This window comes from Manis javanica, chromosome 14, assembly GCF_040802235.1.
Source record: "Manis javanica isolate MJ-LG chromosome 14, MJ_LKY, whole genome shotgun sequence".
NCBI lineage: Eukaryota > Metazoa > Chordata > Mammalia > Pholidota > Manidae > Manis > Manis javanica.
This window is the reverse complement of record NC_133169.1, coordinates 1-17,989: the sequence shown is the minus strand read 5'-3', so window position 1 is coordinate 17,989 and position 17,989 is coordinate 1. Positions and strand designations below refer to the sequence as shown.

General features: G+C 48.1%; 3 long non-coding RNA genes across 3 annotated transcripts; 1 reads left to right on the top strand and 2 right to left on the bottom strand.

Annotated features, from left to right (window-relative positions):
• Nucleotides 1-697: 697 nt before the first annotated feature.
• LOC118973465 (uncharacterized) lies at nucleotides 698-2,622 on the bottom strand. The gene is made up of 2 exons (XR_005062824.2): nucleotides 2,506-2,622; nucleotides 698-1,394 (listed from the first exon to the last, which is right to left on the bottom strand). It is a non-coding gene; the product is annotated as an uncharacterized lncRNA (long non-coding RNA).
• A 187-nt stretch (nucleotides 2,623-2,809) lies between these two features.
• Nucleotides 2,810-7,479, top strand: LOC140846285 (uncharacterized). Its single transcript, XR_012125298.1, has 2 exons — nucleotides 2,810-5,824; nucleotides 6,811-7,479. It is a non-coding gene; the product is annotated as an uncharacterized lncRNA (long non-coding RNA).
• Nucleotides 7,480-14,829: 7,350 nt separating this feature from the next.
• Nucleotides 14,830-16,736, bottom strand: LOC140846284 (uncharacterized). Its single transcript, XR_012125297.1, has 2 exons — nucleotides 16,596-16,736; nucleotides 14,830-15,483 (listed from the first exon to the last, which is right to left on the bottom strand). It is a non-coding gene; the product is annotated as an uncharacterized lncRNA (long non-coding RNA).
• Between the last annotated feature and the right edge of the window lie 1,253 nt (nucleotides 16,737-17,989).

Sequence of the window (17,989 nt, the reverse complement as noted above, 5' to 3'; positions counted from 1 at the left end):
AATCAAGGGAGCTGTGAGGTGTGAACTGCACGGTTCCAGGGCTTCTGCTGCACAGCACACCTGGATATTTTTATGGACTCAAATATAAATTCAAGGTATTTGGCTGCTACCCAATTTATAATAAGACTTTCAAAGCATAATAAACTAAAAGTAAAACTATGACTAAATCTCATGTGAAATTTGTCATTGAGAATATTTTGATGAAAAATCGACTTCTTTACAAAATAAGGAGATGAAATATTCCACCTGAAATATTGGACTTGGGGCTTAGGAATAGGAAAGGGAGTGGTGACTGATTTTTTTTAAGTCCCTGATTCCTTTTACAGGCATTTCAAATTCTTATGATCTGTCACATGTTATATGAATATTTCTAGTTAGAATGAAGTAATATTCATGGTCTACTTGCAGAAATTTTGTGCATAGTTTTCTAAACAATTTTTTTGCCTGAGGAGAAAGAAATTTGAAGGTGCGTTGGGCCTGTATCACAGAATGGAAGGACGGATGGGGCTGACCCTGAGGAAAATCAGGTCCAAGGCACTGTGCTCATGAGAGGCAGCTGGAGGCAGAGCCATTTCCCTTCCCCAACCCCAGTGCCAGCATGTGACTAACACATACTTCATTCCCAGGGTTTCTAGGTGGCAAGAGAATGGAGACCAGTGGAAAGAATATTGGGACATAGGCAGGCAAGAAGCAAAACTGTGGGCACACTTCTTTTATTGTTTCACTGGAGGCCGCCCACTGCTAGCAGATTATCTGGGCAGTGCACTGGGCTCTGTGGGCTGGGGATCCCAGGGCAGACAACGCAGTGGGTGTCAGATATCAGCACATAGATTTTGGGAGATGATCTAAGCTTCTGAAGCCCAGGGAAGATGAAACTTTGAGCACAGAGCTCAGAACCTTCCCTGGGACATCTCAGGACCATAGGCAAGACCAGGGAGAGCAGGAAGAGAAAGTGTCTGTCCATTTGCTGCCCCAAGTCTGCTCTGGTTGGCGCAGGTCCGCTTCAGCAGCAGCCTCCGGAGGACTGACCCACGCCCCCTCCGCAGCAGCTGGAGCCCCCCGAGGGCTGGCTGCAGCAGTCAGCAGGTTTGTGGTGCCTGCGGTGGCAGTGGGCTCTGTGGTGCCTGTGGTGGCCCAGGAAGCAGCCGCCAGCCCCGGAGCTGGGGCCACAGCAGCCCCCAGAGCTGGGGCCACAGCAGCTCCCTAGGCTGGGGCCACAGCAGTCCCCAGAGCTGGGGCCACAGCAGCCCCCAGAGCTGACACTACAGCAGGAAGAGGCTGGAGGGCACTTTGGGGGACACTTTGGGGGGCATTTAGGGGCAGGACACTTGGGAGGGGGCTGGCACTGCTGCTGGCTCTGCTGGCAGGACATCTGGGCGGTCAGGGTTCCGGAGCTGAGGGAGAGGCAGACAGCAGGTCAGACCCGGCACACGGGGGACACCCTGCCCCCTCCCTCCCGTGCTCTCAGCAGGAGTTCTTGTCCCTCGGTTTTGGTGTCTGTTCCGTGAAGTCCTGGTAATTCCACACTCAAAGTTTCATGATTTGCAGTAGTTACCCATGAGCTCTCACACCATTTCCTTTGAGTCTCACAATGTCTATTGAAGTTTGGCAGGGATTATTTTATCTTTTACAAAGAAGGAAACTGGGAAAAATCAGTAAGAAAATACCTGCCATAATGACATGCCTAATAAGTGAAGGAGGTAATCTCGCCCTTAACAGGAACCTGAAACTCCCATAATCTCTCCCATAACAAGAACCGTGTAAACTGTCCAGTCTGTAGCCCAGTTCAGAAAGTAAATGTTCGCTTGAAGGAAGGAAATTAAGCATTGCCACTTCCTATGTGATTTTGCTCTGTAGACACTTGCACAGACTGTAAATGGCCTGGGAGGCTGGCTGTCCACCCTGCTTACTTTCTTACTGGAGAGGCTGACGAACAGTCCGTTTGCACAAGTGCGGAGCCTGAGCTCACGTATCCCGCTCCCGGCTGATGCTCTGCCATTGTCAACATCCCAGGACCTCACACTAAATGCCTTGGCCCAGTGATTCCCAGCTTGTGTCTGGCTTCTTAAACAGAGACCCACTTCCAGTTCGGACCCAGAGAGATGTGGGCTGTGGTCAGCCCATGGCACCCTGATGAGCTCTTTCTCTGTTGGCTGAGAACCACTATCCCCAGCTCATCCTTGCAGGGAGGGTGGTGATGCTACTCTGCAAGGTCGCATCCCCTCGTGAAAACTGTTCTAGTGCAGCCAGAGGGTCCGTGCTTCTGTTCGCTCTGCCTGGACAGCCCAGCCAGCTGAGCTCAACTTGGTGCAGCACAAAGGCAGAGCCATCCACCTACCCTAGTCCCAGTTGGTCCTGTCCCCTGCGCACACCCTCCCTCAGTCTTCCTAAGGCCTCCCTCCCCATGTCCACGAGGCTGTAGTGCGTCAGGGTTCTGCCGCCTGCCCCTGTCTGGCCTTCCTCCCTCTGGGGAAGGCCCTGCTGTGGTACCCAGGGGACTCTTACCAGGCACACGGGAAGCAGTGGGTCTGTCAGCACCTCGGGAGGGCAGTGGATGAGCGGCCCTGCCCCAGTGCCCTTTTATCCTGTCCTCGGGCTCTGTCCAGCCAGTGAGACAGGGCCTGGGCACGTGAGGCCTGCCTGCTGACACCCACATGGTCCTGTGACTGTGACAGGTGATGCCTGGCAGCTCCTCCCTGCTGCCCTCCTGGGGCCAGTGCAGCTGCCCCCAGGCAGGAATAGGGCTGCTCAGTAATGGGGTGGGTAGGAAAATCCCTGCCATCATTTCCTGCCTTGAGGACACCTCCCTTGAGGGCTCTCACTTCTCATTCTTGGAATTCCTCTCCCACGCCAACACTTACTTTCTTTCCTCCCAAATGTTAATTTAATGACTACATACAACCTGGTTTAAACCAAGTTTATAACAATTTCCCTCTTGTTTCATTCCATTCTGTTAACCCTGGCGCAGTATGTGTTACAGTGCATGTGGTTCCAACATCGCAGAAATGGCACCATACTTGAGGTGCTCAGCTCTCACTTCCTCTCTTCTTTAGACATTATCTTTCTGAGTCACTCAGGGTGATCCATGTAGTCATAGCTTGTTCATCTTTACAACTGTGTCGTATCCATCTGACGAGCACAGCCTGATTTCTTCCTCATGTCTCTTTTGGATAGGCATTCAGGCACATTTGTGTATGGATATTGCACTAATGGGAATTTGTGTGTTTCTGCTTGCATGTACATTGGAGAGACTCTCTAAGCTCTTACATGTGGAACTGTTGGATTTTACATGGTGCCCATCTCTCCAATTTGCTCTTGTCAATTTCTATTTCCACTAATAAAGTAGAAGAATTACTCTTTCTGCACATAGTTGCTGCACCTAAATAATGCCATTCAATGCACATCAATCTTTTCCTGCTTAGAAATGACTGAAAGAAGAGAGGGGATGCGAACTCAACAGTCCAAGCAGGCTTATTGCTAACCTGAGAGGGACCCCTCTGTCCTGAGCAGAACAAAGGGAAAAGAGGGTCTCTGACAGGTCCAGGTGCTTTTTTTGGCCAGGGATTTTGGCGGGCTCTTTGAGGGGAGGCGTCAGGGGAAAGGTAGGCTTGTGGCTTGCTGATGTGTCCGCTGGAGAATGATTGTAGCCTAGGTCAGATGACACTTAGGTCTCTCTGTGATGGTGGGTGGGATATTTGAAAGGTGCTACTCACGTCTGGATTCTATCAAACTTTAACTGTAATTATTTAAATTTCCTATAGTAATGATTCCTATGCATGTATTTTTCTTTGCTGAATTTTTTATCCTTCGATTACATTCTTAGAAATTCAATTGCTGGATAAAAGAGTATACTAATTAAAATTTTTATTTGTATAAACAACGGTAATTATTTGTTATACAATGAACACTAAATTTCCATGTAGATGGATATTCCAATTTCTATTTGCAGCAATTCATAATATCCATTTTGGATCATGGTCGGCAATAGCAAATTTTTAAAATCTAGTCTAAGTCTTCCAGTTCAATACAAAGAAACAAATCTGATAGGCCTCATTGCTGAAATGTCATCCATGTTTTATATGTAGTTTTTTGGTTACTGATATGCAAAAATGCAAAACAACAAATTTCAAAATTTATTGCTCATCTGTATTTCTTTCTAAACTCTTCATTTGTTTATAAACTAAAATTTAATGGTTTACCCATTAGTTTATAAATAGGTTTATTTATTTTCCATTAAATTGCAATACCTTACTGTTTATTATAAATTTTAATTACCTTACTGACTGTGCATTTTATTTTTGCTCATCAGGTTATTTTTGCTTCCATCATTTTTTTTTTTCATGATTCTTTTCTTCTATACAGATTTTGTTTTCTATGTGGTGAAATTGATCTATTTTTTTCCCCATACTTAAAATATTTTACCCAACTACGAGTATATGAAGAAACAATTAGGTACATATTCTAGTAACTTTGAAGTATTGATTTATTGTTGTTACTATAAATAGAGATGTGCAGTAAAATTCACTAGTTCTGAATTCATTCTCACAAGGTCTCAGCATTCTTCCCTCCTGGCTCCTGAGGTTATGAGATCCTGACAACATAACAAACACTCTTCCAGAAAACCTGTCCTTTGTAATTGCACAATGTTTCTATTGAAACAGTGCCCCAGCCACTGGTCTCTAATGCCAGTCCTCCGGGTGTTACGCCATGCTGCTGTCTTACCACCTAAACCCAAGTCACACTAACTGATGTTCTAGGTGCTGCCAATTGAGGTGACTGAGGCATGGACAGAATAGCTTCTAAGTCTGATCATCCTTGGAGTGCACGGGCTGGGCTTCTGAATCAGAACTACCTATGGGCGCCGGGTAATCAGTATCTTGGCTACACTCTCATTACATACACTCTGAAACAAAGTGGGCCCATATGCAGGTAATTCAGTGGGAGACTCCTGCTGGGGGATAAGTGCACTGTGACATGAATATCTGAGAGTGAGAATTCTGGTGATGATGGCTTAAATCGCAACCAAACTAAAGTTAATGCTAATAGTAAGGAATAGGTTTTTGAACTCATTACCCACTGAATGACCAGCCCTGTGTTAGGAGCTGATGAGGGCTAAACTGGAGATGTAGCAAGATATCATACTCCACAAATACTAGGGGGTAGAGATTGGAGCTCATGGGGTAGGGGGAAACCCGAGATGAGGCTTCTTTAGTGACTGGAGCACTTATTCGTGAGTGTGAAACAGTTCACCAAGGAAGGGAACACCGGAGAAACAAGGCAGAGAAGACACACAACAATTTAGGGAAGACTGGACACCAGGCAATACCAGAGACTGAGAGTAACGGGGTAGGATATGTGTGTGTGACACACACACACACACACACACCCCACACTCACATATAAGATTAGAAAGAGCTGGAAGAGTCTATGAAACCTGGTTTAAAACAGATTGCTCAGAGCCATTGAACTGAGATTTGGGTGACAAGGAAAGAGAGGTTGGGATTCACACTCCAGAATGAAGCAAGGCTGCAGGGAGAGAGCTGTCGAACAATGGCGGGGAATTTTCTCCCTGTCTCCGTTTCTAAGGAGCCCTATTCCTACCTGGGGGCAGGGGCCCTTGTTGGGAGGGAGGGAGGAGCTGCCCGTCATCACCTGTCACAAGTCACAGGACCATGTGGGCGGCAGGAGGCGGGCCTCCCGTGCCCAGGCCCTGTCTCACTGGCTGGGAAGTGCCCAAGGCCGGGATAAAAGGGCGCTGGGGCAGGGCCCCTCCATCCACTGCCCTCCTGAGGAGCTGACAGACCCAGTGCTGCTCGTGTGCCTGGTAAGGGATCCCTGGGAACGAAGCAGGGTCTTCCCCAGAGGGATGGGGAACATGGCCGGGGCAGGTGGCAGGGCCCTGGGGGTGGGAAGAGGGTGAGGCTGATCCATATTAGCAAAAGAACACGTCTGGGGGAAGGGACATTGGTGAAGATTGGGACATGAGGTGGAGGTGCTGTGTACGTGTGACTTAGTTCACTAGAGAAATCAGGTCCATGTGTTGGCACTGCGTCTCTGGACTGTAAGATTTACAGCATTGACCCAAACAGGGACGTTTCTTTGAAACCATAACTGCACCTCCTGAAAGAGCAGAGACTAGAGCAGTGATGCTCAGCCCGGAGGGAGGAAGTCACAGCTAGACAACTGTCCTCAGTGCACAGACTGCTGGGTCCGCAGAGCAGGCACAGCCCAGTGCTGGTGCTGAGGAGTCAGTCGGAGATGAGCACCGCCAAGAGTGTTTGGGTGCTGGGCTGGGTCAGGCCTGGGTGCAGGGGCCGCCTGCACAGCATCCTTCCCCAGCCAGCTCTCCCAGTCAGTCTCCAGCACCCTTCACACTGGTGAGCTTCTGTGCCGCCAAGAGGCATCTAGGAAATCCTCCAAGAGGGAACCGCTGTGTCCTAAACAAATGATTTCATTTCCAAAATGCCCCCTGCACTGTGTCTGTGATTCTTGTGGTGTAAGTGCAGTAGAATATCTTATCTACATAGTAGGAGTTTGATTTTGAGAATGCTTTCTTTACACCTTCTGGCCTCGGTGTTATAATTATAAAGCAACTGAAAATGCCTAAAAAGAACATGAGGTTCAAAAGAGAGGATATGAAGACATTTGGGCCAGTATTGGAAAAATTAAACTTTGGGCGTGAAATTATCTAGGTCTACATTGAACAGATACCAAAAGAAAGGGGCAAGAACTCCTGCTGAGAGCACAGGAGGGAGGGGGCAGGGTGTCCCCCGTGTGCTGGGTCTGACCTGCTGTCTGCCTCTCCCTCAGTTCCAGAACCCTGACCGCCCAGATGTCCTGCCAGCAGAGCCAGCAGCAGTGCCAGCCCCCTCCCAAGTGTCCTGCCCCTAAATGCCCCCCAAAGTGTCCCCCAAAGTGCCCTCCAGCCTCTTCCTGCTGTAGTGTCAGCTCCGGGGGCTGCTGTGGCCCCAGCTCTGGAGGCTGTTCTGGCCTCAGCTCAGGGGGTTGCTGTGGCCCCAGCCTAGGGAGCTGCTGTGGCCCCACCTCCGGGGGCTGCTGTGGCCCCAGCTCCGGGGCTGGCGGCTGCTTCCTGGGCCACCACAGGCACCACAGAGCCCACTGCCACCGCAGGCACCACAAACCTGCTGACTGCTGCAGCCAGCCCTCGGGGGGCTCCAGCTGCTGCGGAGGGGGCGTGGGTCAGTCCTCCGGAGGCTGCTGCTGAAGGCGACCTGACCTACTCTTCCTCTGAGCCCCCTGAATGCAGACAGGTCTGGGCAAAAGCTTGAGCTGCAGCCAGAAGATCTCCCTTCCTTGGTGTCCAAAAGCCCAATTCATCTCCCTAAACGCCAGTTATTGATGTCTGCCTTATCTGTGGCTACTCTGGGAATTCCACAGCAGACCTTATGTCCTTAGACAACTTCTGATACTGCAGACTGCTGCCTCAACTGAACAATAAATATGGAATCTGCCATCTTACTTGGCATTGGCTGGTTTAATTTTGTTTTTGTCACCATTGTTCCAGTCTCCTCTCTCCTCTCCTGGTGGCTTCAGGAGCTTCAATGGACAGGGGACAGCGCCAAGGATCAGGACGGAAAAGTTAAGATTTTTGTATGTGTGCGTTTTCCCCTAATTCTTTGTTTTCCAGTTTAACAAAAGTCCTGAAGCCAACTTAACTGTGAACATTGCTCCTGTGACTTCTGGTCCCCATCAGATGTCTAAGTCTGTCCTTAGGCACGGCCAAGAGACAGACATTGTCTCGCCGTGATCTCCCCATTCGCCACCTTCTCCTAATTGATCTCTACCTGCAACACACACACACACACACACACACACACACACACACACACACACACACAGAGACAAATATGAAATACATCCCTATTCAAGTTTGAAAATCACTTTCGTTGCTGCATAATTTATGCACAATACATTCACTAAGGTTTAATATACATTTAATGATGTTGTCTAGCATAAGCAGTTCTATAACCACAAATAGAATCAACACCCTAAAAGTGTGGTTGTAGTTAATCATTATTCAGAGAAGGTTATGAGAATAAATCAAAATCCACAATATATAAAGGGAAGTGTGGATATACATAATCAATAGGATTAAATGTGGAAAAATTAAATCCTAGATTATAGGAAGCACGATTTAAAAGGTGTAAGGATACAAAATTAACTTGGTGCGGAGCTCAGAGCTTTCCATCTCATGTTACGTACAAGGCAAGGTGTCTGCTCCACAACGTCTCTTCAACGTGATACTGGAATTTCTAGCTGATACAGTTATATAAGGACAGCAAATAAAAGGGGTATAGATTGGGAAAGAAGAAATTACCTGTCTTTGTGTTTTATCTGTGTAGAAAAATCTGAAGGAATAAACAAAGAAACCCCTCCCAGTACTACTAAGGAGTTATAGCAGGTGCAGTGCACAAGGTTAGGAGGCAGGACTCGGGGACTTTCCTAGATACCAGAAGTAAGTAAGTAGAATATGACAGTTAAAATACAATACCGTTTACAATAGCAACCCCAACATGAAATACGTAGATATAAACATAACAAGATGTGTTTAATACCTGTATTAGTAAGACCATCAAACTCTAATGAATGAAATCAAAGAACTAAATAAATGGAGAAATATTCCATGTATTCACATAGGAAGACACAACATTGTCTAGATGTCAGTTCTTTCCAATTGATCTAAGATTTAATGCATTCCTTATCAGAATCCCAGCAAATTATTTTGTGGGTATTAACTACCGGAGTCTGAAGTTTATGTTGAGAGGCAAGAGACCCACAACAACCAACACAATATTGAAGAAGAATAAAGTTGGAGGACTGACCCTACCTGACTTCCGGATTTACTACAAAGCTACATAACAAAGATGGTTTAGCATTGGCAAAAGAATAGGTAACAGATAAGTGGAACATAATAGAAATCTCAGAAACAGACCCCATAAATTTAGTCACCTGGTCTTTGACAAAGAAGCAAAAGTAAACGATGGAACAAAGTTAGTTTTCCGACAAATGGTGCTAGAAAAACTGGGCATCATGTGCAAAAAAGGGAGTCTAGACACAGGCCTTATGCCCTCCACAAGTTGAACTCAAAAGTGGATCACAGACCTACATGTAAAGTGAAAACTTATAAAACTCCCACAAGATAACATAGGAGAAAACTTGGATGACATTGGACACGGTGATGACTCTCTAGGTACAGCACCAAAGGCACCAGACATGGAAGAAATGACTGGTAAGCTGGACTTCACTACATTTAAAACTTCTGCTCTGCAATAAGCAATGGTAAAAGCTTAATAACATGAACCACACAGAGGGAGAAAATATTTCCAAAAGACACATGTGATGAAGGAATATCCTAGATACACAAAGAACACTTAAAGCTCCACAACAACAAAAACCCCAGGAAAAACAATGACAAAAGACCTTAACAGACGCCTCTCGAAAGAAGATGTATAGATTGCAGATAAGCATAATGAAAAGCTACTCCACATCATGTGTCATTAGGGAAATGCAAATTAAAACAACAACCAGATAGCGCTGCCCACTTGTGCGAATGGACAAAATCCAGAATCCTGAGAACCCCAAATGCAAGCGAGGATGTAGAGGAACAGGAACTCTCATTGTTGGTAGGAATGTACAACGGTAGAGACATTGGGAGGCAGTTTGGTGGTGTCTTCGGAAACCAAATGTACTCCCACCATGTGATGCAGCAATGGGTTCGGTGAAACAGATGGCAGTGTAAGAAGGCAGGGCACAAACCTCCTCCCAGAATCACGCAGAACACGAAAATACAACCAATGCGACTAACCCTGGAAAGGAACTGACAGCCTACCACTGGGGAAGACAAGACCTCGCAGGAGAGGGCCAAGCAGCCAAGCCACGATATGGTGGGACCCAGGGCCCGCCGACCCCGGCCCGCAAGAGGGAGGAAGACAGACGCTCCTGCCTGTGGCGCGGCCTGCCGGCTGGCATGAACTCAGGTTTTGCTCCCGGATAGGCAGAGGGAGACCCCCAGCTGTCCCGGCCCTGTCTCGGCAAAGTGGGGGCAGTCTTGCACGAGAGGGCATGAGTTCCCCGCCCTCCCGGCGGGCACAGGTCCCGCTAACCTGCAGCTCCGCGGTCGCTGCAGCCCGGGCAGGGGCGGCTCTGCCCGCAGCCCCCCAGCAGCGCCGCCCAGGGTACCGTCCCTGTGCGCTGAGCAGCTGTCACACAGCCCGCCTGGTATCAGATCGCTGCAAGCCGAGCAGAGAGGTGCGTCCACCGCACGCCAATAGCTGTGTTGCCGCGCAGGAAATTGTGCCTCTGGGCCCTAGATGGCGCGCCCTGCGCAAAGCTATTATTACATAAGCAACACTACAAAAAAATGGAGAGGAATTTCATCCAGAGGAAACTACAAGACAGAAGAGCAGAAAGAGGGCTGTGGGAAAGTGAAATCATCAGTCTTGATAATGACTTCAAAGTAAAGGTAGTGATCAGCAATCAGATCATACTCCTTGGTGTTTACCCAGGGGAGATGAAAACGATGTATACACACAAAAACCAACACAGAGATGATGTTTAGAGCAGCTTTATTCATAATTGCCAAATCTTGGAAGCAACAAAGAGGTGAATGAATCAAACTGTGGTCCATGCAGACAACGGAATATTATTTGGAATTGCAAACCAATGAGCTATCAAGCCCTGAAAAGCTGTGGAGGAATCATGAATACATGTTACCAAGTGAAAGAAACCAGTCTGAAAAGGCTACATGTTGTGTAGCCCGCTATGTGACCTCCTGGAAAAGGAAAGAGTATGGAGATATTATAAATAAAAGCCAGTGGTTGCTTGGGGGTGCTGGGGATGGGCGGGTGGGTGGGTGGAGGAAAGTAAAAGCAGCATACACAGGGTGTTTAGGGCAGAGCGAGTACTCTGCACGATACCACAGTAGTGGATACATGTCATTATACATTTGTCCAAACAGGATGTACGACACCAAGAGCAAACTGTGATGTAAGCGCTGGACTTTGGGTGATAATGATGTGTCAGTGTAGGTTCATCAGCCGTAAACAAAGGCATCACTCCAGGGTGGGATATTGATAATGGGGGAGGCTGTGCATAGGTGGATGAAGGGGGAATATGGAAAATGTACCTTTCCCCCAATATTTCTATAAAGCTACAGCTACGCTAAAAAGTACAGTTTAATAAAATAATTAGCCTGGGAAGATAGAATGCATATGACAGGTATTCATATAAACAAATAAACATTCCCATAAAACATCTGGAAAAGTCATGGATGGTCAATTCTAACAAAGAGAGAGAAGGAAAAATCTGTAGGTTCTAAATCTAATTTAAAAATTTAAATCAGATTGGAGAGCAATTCTACCTCACTAACAATGAAGAAATGGAACCCACTTCATTAGGAGAGAACATTTAGATGCCTAATACATTGTCAGTTATTAAACAGGCTCACAAAACTCAGTGTGGGTGACATTATGTGCAAGTGCTCACTTCTGCTTTTATATTGGGAACGCAAATTAGCTTAACGTTTTGGGTGATTCATTCACTCATTCATTCAACAAATATTTACTGGTGCACAACAGTTAACATTTAAAATGGATGTACCGTTGTATAACAATGAAAGTTTTTTAGCATTTAGCCAAAGGAGATAAAAGTATAAAAATGAAAGGATAGATGCCTAAGAATGTTCACTGCAACAATTTAAAAAGAAGAGGAGAGTTCAGCACAGTTGCAGCTTGTGAGATAAATATTAAAGAATCACATCACTAGCAGCAATCAGAAAAAGTAACTTCAAAAGGTGCTATTTTGAATTGTTTGAATTTTTTCTAGTTATCTCTCAGCAGTATTTCCTTCCATTCCACGAGATGATGGAATGTTGGCCATGTCCAAGTCCTGGGAAAGGCCCTCTCCCCAGCTGAGCCTCTTAAAATGGGCCTTGGTCCTGGGATAGCTCCTCAGCACGAGGAAAAGAGCAGACACAGCCTGCATGGGGCTTACCACCTGGTGCAGGAGTACCTGCCCCTGCCTCACGCTCCACACGCCCTCTCTTGTCTCTGAGTAAAGCGTATGCATCATGTGGACCAGGTCAACCCCCTATTGAACGTGTCCTCTAAGAGAAGGGGCAGCATGTGGGCCAACTGCCCTCTGTCGGCTGCTGCTGGGAGAGCCCACTGGCCAGGGGGGACCGATGCCTGCTCTTGAGGCTGGTCTCACTCTGTCTCTCCTCTGTGTGAGGAAGATGTCAGTCTATCCAGTGCTTGACCATGTTGTGCTTTCCTCGGCATCTTCAGTACCAGACACAGTGGGCAGACGTGTGGAGAGCGCCGCTGGGACTGGGAATCCATACATGCAACTGTGCTCGACAGAAAGACGGAAGCAGCCTGACAAATAGGGGACCTCAGAAAGCCAAAGCTTTGCTGGCCACAATGCTTGTACTGAACTTGTAGCAAAGCCATGAGATCTCCTAGGCAAGGGTTGCCATCCTCTCTTCACGATCCAACTGTGCTTTTGCCTCCTCACCTACATCCAAGTCAGGTCAACTGATGGTTTCGGTGTTGCCCTGCATAGAGGAAGAAGCCAAGACCAGATGGCATTTCAACTCTATCATCCCAGGAAGCGGACACAGGAATCCACTTGCTCATTACTAAGCCCTTTGGAATAAACCGAGCAGAAGACATGTCATATCCAGGTGACATGGGCAGATGTGAGGACGATGTGGCCGAAGCACCTCACTGAACCTGTGTCAGAGTGTGATTTCTCTGACAGAGGCCTAAGTCACAAGGAATGGCTCTTTGTCAACTGCAAAGTCAATGTGAATGCTAGAAATAGCATATCAAATTAGCATTAGGTAATAGCATAGCATATCAACCACTCACACTGTGTATGGCCCAATATGATCTAATAGAGGTAGGGAGATAGAAGACTCAAGCCGGGATATCAAGGGATTTATTACTATCTCATTTCAATAGTATGTCACATGGAGCTAAATGAGCAGGTGAGATATGCACTGCACTGTTGGTGCATAATCAGGTCCAGAAAATATCTAGGTAGCTTTCAGGATATTTCTATGGTGCTTAAACCACAGATAGAACATAGATTCATTTTCCACTGCAGGATTTTGGATGTTGCCCCATAAATAGTGTGCAGCCATGAACATAAATGTTTGTTAATGACTTGCTATTAATTACTTATGGGGATGAGAGAAGCTTTCTTGGAACTCATGGTGGAACAGAATGAAGGAGGATGTTTCATCCCGGGCTCAGGCTATGTCCGGGGAATGAGACAGAGCCAGGGCATGGGAGGCCCACCTGCTGGCACCCACATGGTCCTGTGAGCTGACATGTGATGCCTGGTGGCTCCTCCCCTCCCTTCGAGGGGCTCAGGACATTCCCACCAGCAGCGCCACTCTTTCACCATCAGCTGTGCATCCCTCACACTCCTTCATGGAATTTGGCCTCCCAGCCCCGCCTGTCCTATTTCCCTGGTGGTCTGCTTTGAACTAGGACTCACAGAGGCCTGTCTGGGGCCCTTCTAGTGTCCCAGCCACCCCGGCTGACCCTGAGTGCATGCATGCATGGACGTGTCTGCACCATCACAGCTAAAGGCCTGGCTGGGGAGTGAGACACACCTGGGAGAGAATCCTGGCCACGCCACCTCCTGGCCATGTGACCTAGTGAAAATCGTCTAACTGCAGTTTTCATATTTAGTTTCTTCAACTTCAAAATGGATGATAAAAATTGCCTTCAGTGGTTTCCTGAGGGTCAACAGGATCATGGGAAAAACTCAGTGGACCTTCATAAGTGGACTCCCTATGCCTCGAGAGGTAAAAGGGAGTGGAGTTTTTTAGATCTCTGCTATTTTCTAGAAGCTGACATCTCACTTCTAAATGCCATTTTTTTCAGCTGCTCATAGCAGTGATAGCAGTGGTAACAGTAGTAGATACGGACGTAAAGTAACGGAAGAAGCTACCATTTATTGAGGACTTGACATATCCTGGGTAGTGAGCTGTGGATACTAGACTCTAGTGCTTCCCTGGTAAAAAGGCATCGGGATGCCCAAGACTAAGTTTCAGCCAGTCGTGGCAGGAAAGTGGTGTTTCAGGGGACAGTATGAGTGGGAAACCTTAGAAATTAAGTTAGAAGCACATTGTGTGGGGTCTTACATACTGTATTTGAGAAGGATGTGCGTTACTCTGTAGAGAGCAGTAGCTCTGCATAAGTGGAGTGACAAGTCCATAAAAGTGGCTCAGGGAATGGGTTTGGGAAGAAGCGCACAGGATTCCACAGAGCCGGAAGGGGACGAAAGAGGCTCCTCACCGGGAGGTGATCACAGAGCAATTGTTAGACCCAAATGTGAGTGGAACTAAAGTCATCACACAAGTGGTGAGCAGGAAATGTGTATTTGCAAAATACATTTCCTTTTTGTGTTATTGATTTATTCATTCATTCTTTCATTTATTTTCTTTTGTTTTCTCTGCGTGTGTGAAAGAGGATGGCGGATGTTTGCTGGGGCGGCTCAGAGTAGCAGAAGGAGTACATGGAGGCGGGAACACGGAGGGACTGGGTTGGGGCCTGGAAGTGTCCAGAAACCAAGAATGTAGGTATATGGAAAGGCAGTTAGGACTTGGTCTCAGTGATGTGTTTCAAGGCCCAGGTGACACAGGACAAAGCCCAGTTGCTGACCTCTGTGTCCCTCACTCCCTCCCACCTTCCACCAGAGCGTCTCTCTCGCCCATGAGGCCCCAAGCCCAGCACCACTGAGGGGACGGGAGAGGAGAACAATGGGCCCCAAGAGGAAGGAATCCTCTCAGAAAGATGCTGAGCAGGTTTCTGGTTTTATTGCTGGAAGAAGGTACAGCATGGGGAGACACAGGGCTCTGACATGGGAATGTGCGTCCTAGGCCAGACGATGGGGCTGCAGGAGCAGATTTGTTTGAGGAACCCAGGGAGGAGCTACTGTCTGTGCAAGTTCAGGGTCTCCTCTGGGACATGTCAGATGCTGAGGCGGGCCTCTGAGGAGAAGGACAAAGTGCCAGCAGTTCTCTGCCCCAAGTCTGCTCTGGTTGGCACAGGTCCGTTTCAGCAGCAGCCTCCGGAGGACTGACCCACGCCCCCTCCGCAGCAGCTGGAGCCCCCCGAGGGCTGGCTGCAGCAGTCAGCAGGTTTGTGGTGCCTGCGGTGGCAGTGGGCTCTGTGGTGCCTGTGGTGGCCCAGGAAGCAGCCGCCAGCCCCGGAGCTGGGGCCACAGCAGCCCCCAGAGCTGGGGCCACAGCAGCTCCCTAGGCTGGGGCCACAGCAGTCCCCAGAGCTGGGGCCACAGCAGCCCCCAGAGCTGACACTACAGCAGGAAGAGGCTGGAGGGCACTTTGGGGGACACTTTGGGGGGCATTTAGGGGCAGGACACTTGGGAGGGGGCTGGCACTGCTGCTGGCTCTGCTGGCAGGACATCTGGGCGGTCAGGGTTCCGGAGCTGAGGGAGGGGCAGACAACAGGTCAGACCCGGTACACGGGGGACACCCTGCCCCCCTCCCTCCCGTGCTCTCAGCAGTTCTTGTCCCTCGGTTTGGTGTCTGTTCAGTGCACTCCTGGGAATTCCACACTCAGAGTTTCATGATTTGCAGTAGTTACCCATAAGCTCTCACACCATTTCCTTTGAGTCTCACAATGTCTATTGAAGTTTGGCAAGGATTACTTTATCTTTTACAAGGAAGGACACTGTGGCAAAAATCTGTAAGAATATACCTGCCATATAATCACATGTCTAATAAATGAAGGAGGTAATCTTGCCCTTAACGGGAACCTGAAACTCCCATAATCTCTCCCATAACAAGAACCGTGTAAACTGTCCAGTCTGTAGCCCAGTTCAGAAAGTAAATGTTCGCTTGAAGGAAGGAAATTAAGCATTGCCACTTCCTATGTGATTTTGCTCTGTAGACACTTGCACAGACTGTAAATGGCCTGGGAGGCTGGCTGTCCACCCTGCTTACTTTCTTACTGGAGAGGCTGACGAACAGTCCGTTTGCACAAGTGCGGCGCCTGAGCTCACGTATCCCGCTCCCGGCTGATGCTCTGCCATTGTCAACATCCCAGGACCTCACACTAAATGCCTTGGCCCAGTGATTCCCAGCTTGTGTCTGGCTTCTTAAACAGAGACCCACTTCCAGTTCGGACCCAGAGAGATGTGGGCTGTGGTCAGCCCATGGCACCCTGATGAGCTCTTTCTCTGTTGGCTGAGAACCACTATCCCCAGCTCATCCTTGCAGGGAGGGTGGTGATGCTACTCTGCAAGGTCGCATCCCCTCGTGAAAACTGTTCTAGTGCAGCCAGAGGGTCCGTGCTTCTGTTCCCTCTGCCTGGACAGCCCAGCCAGCTGAGCTCAACTTGGTGCAGCACAAAGGCAGAGCCATCCACCTACCCTAGTCCCAGTTAGTCCAGTCCCCTGCGCACACCCTCCCTCAGTCTTCCTAAGGCCTCCCTCCCCATGTCCACGAGGCTGTAGTGCATCAGGGTTCTGCCGCCTGCCCCTGTCTGGCCTTCCTCCCTCTGGGGAAGGCCCTGCTGTGGTACCCAGGGGATGCTTACCAGGCACACGGGAAGCAGTGGGTCTGTCAGCACCTCGGGAGGGCAGTGGATGAGCGGCCCTGCCCCAGCGCCCTTTTATCCTGTCCTCGGGCTCTGTCCAGCCAGTGAGACAGGGCCTGGGCACGTGAGGCCTGCCTGCTGACACCCACATGGTCCTGTGACTGTGACAGGTGATGACTGGCAGCTCCTCCCTACTGCCCTCCTGGGGCCAATGCAGCTGCCCCCAGGCAGGAATAGGGATGCTCAGTAATGGGGTGGGTAGGAAAATCTCTGCCATCATTTCCTGCCTTGAGGACACCTCCCTTGAGGGTCCTCTCACTTCTCATTCTTGGAATTCCTCTCCCATGCCAACACTTACTTTCTTTCCTCCCAAATGTTAATTTAATGACTACATACAACCTGGTTTAAACCAAGTTTATAACAATTTCCCTCTTGTTTCATTCCATTCTGATAACCCTGGCGCAGTATGGGTTACAGTGCATGTGGTTCCAACATCGCAGAAATGGCACCATACTTGAGGTGCTCAGCTCTCACTTCCTCTCTTCTTTAGACATTATCTTTCTGAGTCACTCAGGGTGATCCATGTAGTCATAGCTTGTTCATCTTTACAACTGTGTCGTATCCATCTGACGAGCACAGCCTGATTTCTTCCTCATGTCTCTTTTGGATAGGCATTCGGGCACATTTGTGTATGGATATTGCACTAATGGGAATTTGTGTGTTTCTGCTTGCATGTACATTGGAGAGACTCTCTAAGCTCTTACATGTGGAACTGTTGGATTTTACATGGTGCCCATCTCTCCAATTTGCTCTTGTCAATTTCTATTTCCACTAATAAAGTAGAAGAATTACTCTTTCTGCACATAGTTGCTGCACCTAAATAATGCCATTCAATGCACATCAATCTTTTCCTGCTTAGAAATGACTGAAAGAAGAGAGGGGATGCGAACTCGACAGTCCAAGCAGGCTTATAGCTAACCTGAGAGGGACCCCTCTCTCCTGAGCAGAACAAAGGGAAAAGAGGGTCTCTGACAGGTCCAGGTGCTTTTTTTGGCCAGGGATTTTGGCGGGCTCTTTGAGGGGAGGCGTCAGGGGAAAGGTAGGCTTGTGGCTTGCTGATGTGTCTGCTGGAGAATGCTTGTAGCCTAGGTCAGATGACACTTAGGTCTGTCTGTGATGGTGGGTGGGCTTACTTGAAAGGTGCAACTCAGGTCTGGATTCTATCAAACTTTAACTGTAATTATTTAAATTTCCTATAGTAATGATTCCTATGCACGTATTTTTCTTTACTCAATTTTTTATCCTTCGATTACATTCTTAGAGATTTAATTGCTGGATAAAAGAGTATGCTAATTTAAATTTTTATTTGTATAAACAGCGGTAATTATTTGTTA